General features: G+C 42.5%; 1 protein-coding gene across 18 annotated transcripts in view; it reads left to right on the top strand.

The window, feature by feature from the left end:
* LOC140482183 (ferroportin-like) overlaps window positions 1–15,120 on the top strand; it is a 72,395-nt gene that overhangs the window by 4,528 nt on the left and 52,747 nt on the right. For 6 of the 18 annotated variants that reach the window (XM_072579232.1, XM_072579216.1, XM_072579233.1 and 3 more), the window contains exons 2-6: window positions 4,670–4,792; window positions 11,364–11,468; window positions 13,269–13,341; window positions 14,038–14,106; window positions 14,484–14,551. The gene's annotated coding sequence lies outside the window, so the exon portion shown is untranslated. Of the gene's footprint in view, window positions 1–4,669; window positions 4,793–9,192; window positions 9,686–11,363; window positions 11,469–13,268; window positions 13,342–14,037; window positions 14,107–14,446; window positions 14,552–15,120 lie in introns of those variants that run through there. The other 12 variants (XM_072579224.1, XM_072579223.1, XM_072579221.1 and 9 more) reach the window with 12 other exon arrangements.

Raw genomic sequence — 15,120 nt, 5'->3', positions numbered from 1 at the left:
CCCCTGCTCTCCTCTCCCCCCCCCCCTGCTCTCCTCTCCCCCCCCCCCTGCTCTCCCCCCCCCGCTCTCCTCTCCCCCCCCCCCCCGCTCTCCTCTCCCCCCCCCCCCCCCCGCTCTCCTCTCCCCCTCCCCGCTCTCCTCTCCCCCTGCCGCTCTCCCCTCCCCCCCCCCGCTCTCCCCTCCCCCACCCGCTCTCCTCTCCCCCCCCCGCTCTCCCCTCCCCCCCCCCCCGCTCTCCCCTCCCCCCCCCGCTCTCCCCTCCCCCCCCCCCGCTCCTCCCTCCCCCCCCCCGCTCCCCCCTCCCCCCCCCGCTCTCCCCTCCCCCCCCGCTCCTCCCTCCCCCCCCGCTCCCCCCTCCCCCCCCGCTCCTACTCTCCCTCTCCCTCTCCCCGCTCTCCCTCTCCCCGCTCTCCCTCTCCCCGCTCTCCCTCTCCCGCTCTCCCCTCCCCCCCCGCTCTCCCCTCCCCCCCGCTCTCCCTCTCCCGCTCCCGCTCTCCCTCTCCCCGCTCTCCCTCTCCCCGCTCCGCTCTCCTCTCCCCGCTCCCGCTCTCCCTCTCCCCGCTCTCCCTCTCCCCGCTCTCCCTCTCCCCGCTCTCCCTCTCCCCGCTCTCCCTCTCCCCCCCCGCTCTCCTCTCTCCCCCCCTGCTCTCCCTCTCCCCCCCCCCCCCGCTCTCCCTCTCCCCTCTCCCCTCTCCCCCCCCCCGCTCTCCCTCTCCCCCTCTCCCCCCCCGCTCTCCCTCTCCCCTCTCCCCCCCGCTCTCCCTCTCCCCCCCGCTCTCCCTCTCCCCCCCCCCCGCTCTCCCTCTCCCCCCCCGCTCTCCCTCTCCCCCCCCCCGGTCTCCTCTCTCCCCCCCCGCTCTCCTCTCCTCTTCCCCCCCCCCCCCGCTCTCCTCTCCTCTTCCCCCCCCCCCCGCTCTCCTCTCCTCCCCTCTCCCCCGCTCTCCTCCCCCCGCCCTCCTCCCCCCTCCTCCCCCCCGCTCTCCTCCCCCCCGCTCTCCTCTCTCCTCCCCCCGCTCTCCTCTCTCCTCCCCCCCTCTCTCCTCCCCCCTCCCCCCCACTCTCCTCCCCCCTCCCCCCCCGCTCTCCTCTCTCCTCCCCCTCCCCCCCACTCTCCTCCCCCCTCCCCCCCCGCTCTCCTCCCCCCCCCACTCCCCCCTCACTCCCCCCCTCTCTCTCCCCTCCCCCCCCAGTCCCCCCCTCTCTCTCCCTCCCCCCCTCCCTCCCCCCCCCCCTCCCCCCCCCTCTCCCTCCCCCCCCTCCCTCCCCCCCCCCCTCCCCCCCCTCTCCCTCCCCCCCTCCCTCCCCCCCTCTCCCTCCCCCCCCTCTCTCCCCTCTCCCCCCCTTCTCTTCCCTCCCCCCTCCTCCCCCTCTCTCCCTCCCCCCCCTCTCTCCCTCCCCCCCCCTCTCCCTCCCCCCCCTCTCTCCCTCCCCCCCCCTCTCCCTCTCCCCCCCCCCCCCTCTCCCCCCCCCTCCCTCTCCCCCCCCTCTCCCTCTCCCCCCCTCTCTGTCTCCCCCCCCTCTCCCCCCACACCCCACTCCCCCACTCCCTTCCCCACACCCCACTCCCTTCCCCCCCCCCCCCCCACCTCTCTCCCTTCCCCCCCCCCACCTCTCTCCCTTCCCCCCCCCACCTCTCTCTCTCCCCCACTCACTCCCAGGGTATAGGCTAGAGACATGGGTGGAGAACTGGCAAATGGGTGGCGAGTTTAATCCAGTAACATGTGTGTTGATGCAGGAGGGAATTAATACTGTAAATGGCAGATTTCATTGGTTGGGGCATCGAGTATAAATATTGGTAGGTCGTGGGAAGGCCACACTTGGAATATTGCAAACAGTTCTGTTTGCCGCACTACTATACGATTGTGTAAGCTTTGGACAGGGTAGAGAAAAGATTTACCAGGATGTTGCCTAGTTAGAGGCTATCAGCTGTGAGGAGAGGCAGGATAAAGTTAGTTTGTTTTCACTTGAACATTAAAGGATGAGGCATGACCCTGATAGAAGTTTAAAAAGTTATGAGAGGCATAGAGAGAGTGGATAGTCAAGTCTTTATACGAGGGTTGAAATGTCAATTACTTGGGCACATAGGTTTAAGTTAAAAGGAGAAACGCTTAAAGAAGATGAGAGAGCCAGGTTTTTTATACAGAAAGGTAAATGCCTGGAATGCGCTGTCAGTGGTGCAGTAGGAGGGGAGGCAATAGGCGATGTTTAAAGGCATCTTGCTAGCAGAATGCAATTACAGAGCAATTCCTTCATTTTTGGCACCCACGTTCACTCACTCCATCACTGTCACACAGTTGCAGCAAAGAGTACGATATGCATGATGCACAGCAGCAACTTGCCAAGTCTCCTTCAACAGCACTTTGGAAACCCACCCCCGTAACCATTTGGAAAGACTAGGAGCAGATGCTTGGGAACACCACTTCCTGTATGTCCCATTCCAAACTTACTATCCTGACTTGGAACTCTAACAGCAGTCTTGGTGTACCATATCAAATAAACTGCAACAGTTCAAGAAAGCAGCTGATCACCCACCACCACCTTCAGTAATTGGGGATGGGAAACAAATGCTGGCCCTGCTAGTGACATCCACATCTAAGGAAAGGATTAAAAAAAATAACTGCAAGCAGTTTGGATTTTGTGCTGTCTCAGAGTCATTCACTGGAAACACTCTTCATTCCCACATGTCCATGCTGACCAGGTTTCCCAAACCAAACTAGTTCCATTTGCCTGCATTTGGCCCATTTCCCTTTAAACCTTTCCTATTCATGTACCTTTTCAAATGTATTTTGAATGTTGTAATTGTACTCACCTCTACTACTCTGTCTGGCAGTTCATTCCATACATGCACTACCGTCTGTGTTAAAAAGTTGCCCCTCGGGTCCCTTTTAAATCTTTACCCTCTTGCCTTAAACCTATAATCTCTAGTTTGAATTTTCCTACCTTAGGGAAAAGGACTTTGCTATTCACCTTATTTATGCCCCTCATGATTTTATAAACCTTCTTATGCATGAGGGTAAAAAGCCCCAGCCAATCTAGCCTCTCCTTTTAACCCTCCAGTCCCGGTGACATCCTTGTAAACCTTTTCTGAACCTTTACCAATTTAATAATATCCATACTAAGGTAGAACAATCAGAACTGTATGTAGTTCTCCATAAATGGCCTCACCAATGTCCTGTACGGCTGCAACATGATGTCCCAACTCTTATACTGAATGCGCTGATCGATGAAGACAAATGCACACTTGATTAGACTGGTAGTTTCAGGTTGATCTGCATTTAAATAAAAAGGGTAATATAACTGGACACCCACATAAACTTGCTTACTAGATCAGAAAGCTAGTACATTATGCTTAATACAATTCTGCAAGTACAGACCAGAAATTAATGAATTTACATGACATTCGAAGGAATTTATGGGTGCAGCCCTCACCAGGTCTAAACATGTTATTATTTAAAGATTGCTTAATCAGTATCTTTCATCAGCTAAGAAACAATTTAAGCAATCATAAACCGTGTTTTTTATATGTTACTTATTTTACACATCTCTTACTGAAAACTTGGATGTTTTATCCAATTAAATCATCTTCGACTGTCACAATTTCTTGTTTAATAATTGTTAATATTTAATATTGCAACTGCCTAAGGTAATAATTTACAATTGACATCACTTATGATTTTCAGATGTGTTCTTTAATTTTGTTTTTTTGTGTTTCAGTTACGTGATGTAACTTTTTATTTAAATGTTTTTACTTTAATTTTTAAACTTTTTTGCTTCCTCAAGGTAACCAGCTCCTTTATGTTCCGTTAACTGGTACCTCCGGCTTGCACTCGTATACTCCATAACTGGGCTGTTGTAGCATTCTCTGCAATCAGGGGTGCTCCATTCTCTCAAGATACCTTCTTTATTCATCGCACCCCCTTAGTCCATGCTTGCTGGTCCTACAAGAACTTACCCCCACATTACCAATCCCAGTTCTCCCTTACTGTTCTTTTGTAATGATCCACCCATCACTTTATGTGCTTTCACCTGTAGCTCTGTCTTCTGATTCCTTTGCTCATGGCTGCCACAGATAAAGTTCTAGTCTCTCGCAAACAGTTCTGCATGTCCTTTGAACTGAGCTGTGACATCTTGCTGTTGTCTTTCCTACTTGTACCCATCTTGCTTCTCCTAATCACTTCAGTATGCTTCCACCTTTCAATCCTGATTGTCAGCCTTTAGCCATTACATTTTATATTGGACAAAGCTTCTATTTCTGGCCTTTTTTCTACTGTAGTCATATGAAAGTTTGTCAGTTAAAATACTCCTTGGGGTTTTAAAAATAATGTTGACAGAATTTTCTGCTATGAGCTACTTTGATAAAATAAATTTAAACCACGTCCCATTGTCATCTCACTTTGGCTTCTTTCTTGCAATTTTAAAGAAAATATCAGACAAGCTTTTGATACTGCTTGCTGAAACAGTTAGCCTTTCCCAAAGGTTTCAGTTCTGTCCTGATACCACATGATTGGCTTGCTCAAAAGAAAAGTTCAACAGAGCAACAATGGATAAAGAAACGCAAGGATAGTTTTAGATCCTAACACATTGGGTTTAGAAAGATGGAAACTGAAAACTTAAAACATTTGAAACCCAAACAAAAACTATTTTAAATGTTCCCACTTTTATTTTTAAGGGAGATGACCAACCAATCCACTCAGAAGAAGTGAGTCAGTCAATAACATTATTTGAGGAGGCTGCATATCTCCCAAGATAAGAAGGACTCTGTTACTAACTCATTGCCTGACATCTCTGGCAGGTAAAAGGAAGCTAGATCTATTAAGTAATTATTTTGACAGTGTTGTTTGTGGACAACGAAAGGCATTTCTACCCTATGAAGAAGTCTCTGGCTTTCCACTCTATCTATACCTCTCATCATCTTGTACACCTCTATCAAGTCACCTCTTATCCTTCTTCACTCCAATGAGAAAATTCCTAGCTCCCTCAGCCTTATTTCAGAAGATATGCCCTCCAGCTCAGGCAGCATCCTGGTAAATCTGCTTTGTACCCTCTCTTTCACATCTTTCCTATAAAGAGGCGACCAGACAGGGCAACATGGTGGCACAGTGTGGAGTTTGTACATTCTCCCTGTGTCTGTGTGGATTTCCTCTGGGTGCTCAGGTTTCTTCCCACAGTCCAGAAATGTGCAGATTAGTGAATTGGCCATGCTAAATTGCCTATAGTGTTCAGGGATGTGTAGGTTAGGGGCATTAGTCAGGGGTAAATGTGGAGTAGTAAGGGAATGTGTCTGGTTGGGTAACTCTTCAGAGGGTCTATGTGCACTTGTTGGGCCAGATAGCCTATTTCCACACCATAGGGATTGTATGATTTCTAGAACTGAACGCTATATTCCAATTGTCGTGTAACCAGGGCTCTTTGGAGCTGCAGCACAACCTCATGGCTCTTAAACTCAAACCCCATGCTAATGAAAGTCAACACATGATATGTCTGTTTAACAATTCTATCAACTTGGGTGGCAGCCTTGAAGGATCTATGGACATGGACCCCTAGATCTCTCTGTTCCTCCACACTGCCAAGAATCCTCCCTTTATCCCTGTATTCTGCATTCATGTTTGACCATCCAAAATGAATCATTTCACACTTTTCTAGGTTGAACTCCATCTGCCACTTATCAGTCTAGCTCTGCATCCTGTTGATGTCCCACTGCAACCTACACCAGCCCTCCATAATATCCACCACCCCACCAGTCAACAAATTTATGAACCTACCCTTCCACTTCCTCATCTAAGTCATTTATAAAAATCACAAAGAGGAGGTACCAGAACCGATCCCTGTGGAACACCACTGGTCACCAAGCTCCAGGCTGAATACTTTCCATCTACTACCATCCTCTGTCTTCTATGAGCCAGCCAATTCTGTATCCTGACAGCCAGATTTCCCTGTATCCCATGTCTCCTTACTTTCTGATTGACCCTACCATGGGGAACCTTATCAAATGACTTGCTAAATTCCATGTACACTACATCCATTGCTCTATCTTCATCAGCGTATTTCGTTACATCCACAAAGGTTTGTGAGGCATGAGCTGCCCCTCTCAAAGCATGCTGACTATCTCTAATGAAACTATGGTTTTCCAAGTAATACAGTCATAGAGATGTACAGCATGGAAACAGACACTTTGGTCCAATTCGTCCATGCCAACCAGATATTCTAACCTAATCTAGTCCCATTTGCCAGCACTTGGCCCATTTTTCTTTAAACACTTCCTAATGATATACCCTCCAGATGCCTTTTAAATGTTGCAATTGTACCAGCCTCCACCATTTCCTCTGGCAGCTCATTCCACACACACCACCCTCTGCGTGAAAAAGTTGTCCCTTAAGTCCCTTTTAAAACTTTCCCCTCTCACCCTAAACCTGGATCCTCTAGTTCTGAACTCCCTCACCCCAGAGAAAAGACCTTGTCTATTTATCCTATTCATGTCCCTCATTATTTTATAAACCTCTAAGATCACCCCTCAGCCTCTGATGCTCCAGGGGAAACAGCCCTAGCCTATTCAGCCTCTCCCTATAGCTCGAATCCTCCAATCCTGGCAAAATCCTTGTAAATCTTTTCTGAACCCTTTCAAGTTTCTACCCTACTGTTCTTAGAATACTGAATGGACTCTCAAACTCTTAACACTCACTAGTACCTGTGCTTTTGTTTTTGCTGATGTTTACCCATTATTTACTTATCTATGCTCCCTAACTGTAATCTGCCTGTATTGCTCACGAGACAAAGCTTTTCACTGTGCCTAGGTACACGTGGCAATAGATTCAATTCAATTCAATTAAATAAGTTACAGCATAAGAGAAAACTAACTAGAAATATTTTTAAAATGTCAAGTGTTTCTATAAATATCTAAAAAGGAAAATTTTAAGTAAAGCGAGTGTTGGAGGGTCAGAATGGGGAGCTTCTAATCCATAGTAAAGAAATGGCAGGTGTAATGAGTATATATTTTGCTTTTCTCATTGTTATAGAGGATACAAAAAAAAATCCAGTAATATTTGTGAATCAGAAGGTTGAAGGAAGACCAGAACCTGATAAAATTATTATTGTGCAAGCTGTTGGAGCTGCACTTGATATGAGTGGGGTTTTGCTAGGGCGTGTGCTGGGCTCTCCACTTTCTACAGTTTATATCCATGGAGATTAGGATGAGGGGACCGAAGTCATGATGGCTACATTTGCAGGTGACACAAACTTGAGTAGGAAGGTATGTTGTGAAGACGATATTTGAAGTATTCAGATGGATATAGACAGTTTGAATGAGTCAGCAAAAATCTGGCAGATGAAGTATAATGTGGGAAAATATGAAGTTGTTCATTTTGGCAAGAAGAATTTAAAAACATATTATTTAAATGGAGAACTACAGCACAGTACTGAATTGCAGAAGAATGTTGGTGTTCTAGTGCATGAGTCATGAAGCATTATTTGCAGGTACAGCAAGAGATTAAGACAGCTAATGGAATGCTATCCTTTAATATTAGAGGAAATGCATATTAATATTTCAGTTATATAGGACATTGGCAAGAGCAAATATTGAATATGTGTACAGTTTTGGTTTCCTTACTTAAGGCTGTAAATGAATTGAAGACATTTCAGAGTATGTTTACCAAATTGATATCTGGAATGAGTGGATAGTTTTCTCAGGAAATACTGGACTAACTTGGCCCAATTGGAATTTAGAAGAGTGAGGGGCTATTTGATTGGAGTTTATAAGACTGAATGGTCTAGAAAAGTTGGATATGGAAATTATTACTATTTTAGTGGGTGAGTCCAGGACCAGGAGATGTATTTTAAAATTGAGGATTTAGAACAGAAATGAAGTGAATTTTTTTTTTATCTGAGTTGTGTGACTTTGGAACTTTATGCTTCAGAACATGGTGGAGGCAGGGTCTTTGAACATCTTTAGGGCTGAGGTACATAAAACTCTTGTTTGACAAGGGAATCAAATATTATCGGGAACGGATGGAAATGTGGAATTTGGAACACAAACAAATCAGTCATGACATTACTGAATGGCAGAGCAGGTTTGAAGTGTTGAATTGCCTATTTCTTCTCCTAATTCATTTGTATGTACTAACAGCATAACAATCAAGGACTGCAGCGGTTCAAGAAAGCAGCTTACTACCACTAACTCAAGGGCAATTAGGAATGGGCAATAAATGCTGACCTAGCTATCAACACACTAATTTGCATCATGAATAAAACAAAAGATGCATTACTGGGCTTTCACTGGCTGTTCAGCCAGCAGGAGACCCCCATTGTCTGCATACTATACCATAGCATGGGTGCCATTTATACCACACCCCAAAAACATTACTTGAAGTGATAACAAAACTCATGATCTTCCACAATAATTTGAACTGCAATTATACCTCATCTCCATGCCAAGAACTGCTAAATAATTTTGAAAACTATTAGTGGAGTTTAGTGACAGATCTGTAGAAACTGTGCAGAAATCACATAAATGGTGAGAAATACAATTTCTCCAAAGTTTCCACTGAAGTTGAACCTGGAGATCAGAAGAGCCCTTATGGAAATTCAACCGTTTAAATACCTACCTTACATTGGCATGTCTTAGTGTCTTTAATATCTGAACTTTTTAAAGAAAATTGCGATTAATATAAATTATATGCATTAGTGAAAGAATACATATAAAAGTCACATTTGCAGTTTTTACAGAGAGTATTAGAAATTATGCCATTTGTCGAGATTTCCTTTCATAGGTCGTGGCTTTTCAGCCTTTTGAGCCTGCTCTGCCATTCATTATGATCATGAATGTTTCTGTAGCTCAGCGCCATATTCCTGCTTTCTATCAATATCCTTGATGCCTTTAATATCTAAAAAAAATTATTTTCTGAGGAACTGTTTCATTCAAATGTTAACAGGGTTTATATGCCAATCCAATTTGACTACAATACATGAAATTATTAGAAGTTCGACTTGACTACCCAGATGATGGTGAACCAGATGATGGGCATTACTAAAGTCATTTAATGGAATCATACGTTTGGGTTCCTAACATCCAGTGTCTCATAGATAAATGGTCAAACTTCAGACTGTGAAATTGTTTCAATTTCCTGCTGAAAATTTCATTTCATCGTTAAAGCTTGAACTTCATGTTGGTATAAGAGAATATAATTAGTTACTTATTAATTGTGATCAAGTCAAGGTGCAATACTTGATAATGCATTAAACTAGTAGCAGTGACTGAGAAGATACTGCATAATTCAGTGCACTGAAATGCTGTGGACTGGTGTTAATGTATGACAAATATTAAACAACATAAATTATTACCTCAGACTGCACCTGGAGGTTATGTTTGGGGCCTTGAACAGGGGGGAAGTGACTCAGTAAGTGTTACATTGTCCAAAAAAAGAATACAGGACAGGACCTATAGTGCAGGGAATGAACAAGGAAGAGGGGTTCATGTTCTGAAATTGTTAAAGTCAGTGTTGAGTCCTGAGGCTGTTAAGGTGCCAAGGTAGAAAATGAGATGTTTTCGTGTAGATTGTATCGCGCCTCACTGGAGCACTGCCATAGGCCTGAGGCAGAAGTCTGTGCATCTTTGGACTGTGGGAGGAAACTGGAGCACCCAGCAGAAACCCATGTAGACACAAGGAGAACATGTAAATTCCACACACATACTGTGAGTATAAGGTTGGAATTGAACTCGGGTTCCTAATGCTGTGAGGCAGCAATGCTCACCATTGAGTCACTGTGCCCATTATCTGCCCATTATCACATTGCTGTCTGTGGGAGCTTGTGCATAAACTGACGGCTGTGTTTCATCCACTGCATTATTGACTAATCTTCAAAAGTAATTTGTTGACTCTGAAGTGTTTTGGAATGCCGTGTATGTTTGTAAAACACGAGATAATTACAGGTCCTTTTTATATCTGTCAACATGAGTCCATAAAAGTGTGACATCTCTCTTGCCAGTGTAAAGTAAATCATTGAGAAGATGCAGGAAATTTTGAGTGGGAAAAATGAGTAGCCAGAAATCATTATCTATGTGGAAACCAATGGCATAGGAAGGAAAAGAATTCAGGTGCTATGGTCAGAATTTCATAAGCTCAGGAGAAAGTTATAAGATAGCATCTCCAAGGTAGCAATCTTTGGATTACTTGCAGTGTCAAACAGGACAAAGTGTAAAGGTTCAGTAGGATAAAAACAGATCAACCAATTACTGGAAACACTCTTTGAAGTTCAAATTCATAGGGCATTCGTACAAATTTTTGGGTTAACAGAAATCTGTTCAGTATGAACATTTTACACCTTGAAAGAATTAGAATAATGGTTCTTGCTAATGGTTAACGTTTAAGACCAATTTAGCAGAAAGAGGAGCACAGCGTGGAACATTTTCAGAAGAAAAATAAGATTCACAAATGGCTGGGAGACATGAATAACATTTAAGAATAGTTCAGAAATAGATGAGATTAAGTGAAGTCAAAGCAAGGCAGACAATGATGAGTGCCAACACGTAAGTGAATGGGCTATGAAGATAAGAATTTGTCAACCACAGATAACCTGGGATTATATTATTGCGGCAATAACAGACATGCCTTAAAGAAGAGGAGAATTTGGGATCTTAAATGTTCCTGGCTACACGTCGGTCAGGAAAAACAGGAAAAGAGAAAGAAGAATGTGCCAGCATTAATTATCAAAGAAACTGCAATAGATTGGTACAAAGAGAAAAGGGGAGGAATTCCTGAATTGTCTTTAAAAATAAACTCAAAAGCTGAAGGCAAAATACTGGATCTGGTTCTGGGGAGTAAAGTTCAGCATGTTTCAGTGGGAGAAACCTTTAGGAAATAATGATCATACTTTCACAAGTTTTAGAATTGTTTAGCAAAAGGACAAAGACCAATACTGTATAATTAAATACTTAATTTGAAGAGTGCTCAATTCAAATATGATCTGGTATGGGTAAATTTGAATCAAATATTGGTAGATAAAACATGACAGAATAATTAAAGAAGAGAAGGCTTGGGTACAGAGTAGATATATTCTGCAAACAAGAAGGGAAGTACATTCAAAGCTAGACTTTTCTGGAAGACCAAAAAAAGAGATCTCATGTATTGGACCAATACAAGCAGATGAAAAATTGCTAAATACAGCAAATACAAAGATGTTCTTAAAAAAAGATTTGTAAGAAGTTATTAGACAGTATTAGAGGTTATATAGAAGGGAAACCAATAATCTTTTATAAACATATATATAGTAAAAGGGAGCAGTGCCAATTAGGGATCAAAAAAGAAATCTCGTTGTGGAGGCCATGGCTTGGAGTTGGACTAAAAGCATGTTTTGCAATTGTTTTCATTCAGTAAAGGATGCTGCCTACTCAACAGTAAAGGAGGACTTGGCAGAGATTTTGAACAGGATGAAAATAACTTGGGTTAACCAGAATCAAAAAGGCACCTGTTGAATTGGTAAGCATCCTACTTATGGAAGCAAGGTGGAAATTATGGAAGCTCTAGCAACAGTCTTCCAATTGGTAGTGTCAGAGGGTAGAAGGATTATAAATTGTATTCTTCAAAAATGGGAAGGGAGTAAGCTGAAAAATTATGAATAGTTTTGATAGCTTCTCCCTATTTATTCTATTTGCAGTGCTAGATTGTTTGGAAACCGGAGGACATTACTTTAGGGTGTTAGACAAAAGAACTACAGGCAACATGAAGAAATTTGTTTCACACATTACGTTATGATCTCAAATGTATTGCCTAAATGGGCAGTGGAAGCAAGTTCGTAGTTTAGAAAGGGCATTGGATAATTATTTGAAGGTAATAAAATAACAGATCTATTGGGAAACATCAGTGAAGTGGAAATAATTGGATTGATTTTTCCACAGGCATGATAAAGAACTAGAGGCAGCTGTCTAATGATTTCATTTTCAGTGATAAAACCACATCACAAGAATGTTGAGGGCTGAGTATCAAGGGATGATCTGGAATAAGATTTTTTTTAACCAATGCTCTGATATTACAAAACAAACTTGATTCATTACTATCTTGGTTTCAGCGACGATCTTTCAATCAAGTAACTTTAATTTTAAGAGCAAAACTTATTAAAAGTTGAATTAATTGTTCATCAGAGAAAGTAAATTGCTGACAGTAGGGACACATCTTTTTGTTCTTGCCACAGTTCACTTTGCTGTCATTACTGATAAGGTGCTCCTGCGCACTCAACCATCATATACAGGCTTTTGTAATTTTGTGAATGATCGAAAGTCTTCACATGTGCATTGTTCACATTTATGCTTAAATGACTTGCAGAAAAATCTGGAATGTGTCTTAGGCTGGGTTGTTGGAGGTCATTGGAACAGCAGATTTTTTGGAACAAGTACAAAGAGCATTTCAAAAATGCTTGTGTTTGTAAAATATCCAAACACTCCTCAATTATAATCAACCACCCTACCTTCTGCAAAGGGTAAAGGTTCAATTAATATACTAGCAAAATCACTGACACAGTTATGCTATTTTAGGCTGAATGTGCAATACTTTATATGACAGAACCCCTACACTGTGGAAGCAAGCCATTTGACCTATCAAGTCAACACCAACCCTCTGAAAAGCATCCCACCATCTCCTTGTCACCCTGCATTTTCCATAGCTAATCCACTTAGTTTGCATATTTCTGGATATTCTGGGCAATTTAGCACAGCCAGTCCACTTAATCTGTACAGTTTTGGACTGCGGCAGGAGGCTGGAGCTCCCAGAGGAAACCCACCCTGAGGGAAGATGTGCAAACTCCACACAGACAGTTGCCTGAGGCTGGAATTGAACCAGAGTCTCTGGTGCTGCAAGGCAGCAGTGCTAACCACTGAGCCAATGGGCCACCGCCCCATCTTTACAACTAAATCCATGTAACAGGACTGCAATAGTACACATACAAACTGTTATTAAATATTCTAAAGTCATATTAGTCATATTTAAGTAAAATATGATGATCCCATACAAGTGCCTTCCTCATTCAAATTCTATGTTTGACATTGGTAAAAATGCAATCTGTGGACACCTGGGTGCTTATTGTACTTGATTGCAATGCATGGGTATTTGGAAGGACCCAAAGCCATTATTTCATGGCCCTGAGTTAGCAGTTTGCTGACCTCGAAGTAAGCTTCACTGAGAGATAAAACCCTCTCTATAGTGAGAATTCCACAAGCTTTCTAGTGAAAATTTCAGCTCTGTCATCTTGTATTGGTATTGCAATTGATTAGTTCTTTTTAACAGGAAACTTACAGCATGTACCAGGCGTGATAACACTAGACTGTCCAATCAAGTAATCACAAAGGGATTTTCACAGGTAAACAAGCAACAGTAAAATAAAACCACTTTTAAAATGGAGCAAGTGAAAAATTGAGGTGAGGATGAAAGCCAGAATATTGTGAAAATGTTTTTTTAAAAAGTCACTAAAAAGGTGTTTGATTAAAAACACTGATTACTTAATAAAATTAGTTTTTCAGGGACAAGTTTTTTTTATCATTAATCACATCACTCTTCAGGTGTGAATTTTTAAGGAGTTTCCCATGGCAGTGTGGGAGCTGGGAAGTTGAAGTTCTTGCTGACTTAAGGATTGACAAGTCTGGGTTGGGGTGCACACCAGAACACAGGCAATATCGGAGCCTTAAGTAACAGATTGTAACTTCTCTGACTGCCCACTTTCTTAAACTTGTGCCTAGTTTCAGAAGGGTAAGGATGGCAGACATCGACAGTTTTTAATTAATTCCCCTGCAAAATCTGCATAGTGTTGTGGGTATTTAGACTGAAGGTGAACCTTTCTGGGATTATTAATTAAACCTCAGATCTCTTCATATCATCTGTTTAGTTAGTCTATCCAATAAGGCAATGTGCTAACAGTTAAAAGACGATTTCTTTGAGATTTGATGGTCTTCCCTGTTTCAGTAATGAGTGAACACTATTTCTCCTTTGGGTAATAATGCCTAGAGTGTTAAAAATGAAGGCTTGAAAGCTAATGTTGTTTTATCCGGTATTTCCACAGAGCCACCTGCAGTGCCTGGAATGGATGGATACAGTATAATACCATGTTATTGGCTCTATATTGTCACAGGTTAGTTATGTTATTTCTGACAATAATCTGCCCTTAACAGTGGTGCTTTTTTTGTGTCAAAGTTTACTTTGCAGTCATCTCCAATGAGCCGCTTCTGTAAATTCAACAATCACATACAGGCTTTTGTAATTTTGTGATTGAATAAACATCCTCATATGTGCATAGTCCATGTAAGTGCTTAAATAACTTGCAGGATGTTGGAGATCATGCTAAGGCAGATTTGCTATACCAAATGTAAACAACATTTTAAAAAAAGTGCTGTTTGCAAAATAACCCAACACTTATCAAGTGTCTCTGTGCTCCACCTTTGTATATTAATTTTTTGTTGTTGTATCTCAAGCAACCACAGTACACATCCTGCACATTCTGTGTTACAGCTAATGGATAATTGAATAGTCATAAAAGATGGGTGTGAATCAAATGAAAACTACTCCTTAATAATGAGGTAGGTTCAATGAATAACTTAAAACGTTTACAAATTTAGCTGAAGAGCACAAATGAGAGAATGTTAATGGAGGGAACAATAAATGGAAAAGTAACTTAATTGATGAGGCTCAAAAGATGATTCTTGACAGCCAGCTTCCCTTTGTGGATCAGCAGAAACTCACTTTGCTCAACAGTTGTGAAAGTATAATTCTCAGGCCACTGTCTCAACAATCCCAAGTATTTGGAAAGATATGTGGAGAAGTATATCTAATTTATAGAAAAGTATACAAATAGACAATGAGGTTGATTTATGTCTCTTGCATTGCCATATAATGGTATGCATGCCAATTATTTTACATTGCTGTATTTTTTCTGAGTGCCAATTATCTAACATTGGTAGAAATATCGATACAAAGAACTTGGAGCAATTAGCTATATTACTCAACATAGCTTTGCATTTAGTTGAATTTACCCCGTAACTTTCTACAAGTGGAATATGTTAATATTTTTCATAATTGTTACAAAGAAAATATTATGTTTATGAACAGCTAATTCTTTCTCTACATAATTAGATTTGAGTACATATGG

Source organism: Chiloscyllium punctatum, chromosome 10 (genome assembly GCF_047496795.1).
Source record: "Chiloscyllium punctatum isolate Juve2018m chromosome 10, sChiPun1.3, whole genome shotgun sequence".
NCBI classification, from domain to species: domain Eukaryota; kingdom Metazoa; phylum Chordata; class Chondrichthyes; order Orectolobiformes; family Hemiscylliidae; genus Chiloscyllium; species Chiloscyllium punctatum.
Note: the sequence above shows the minus strand (reverse complement) of the source record. Positions and strands in the feature narration are given on the sequence as shown.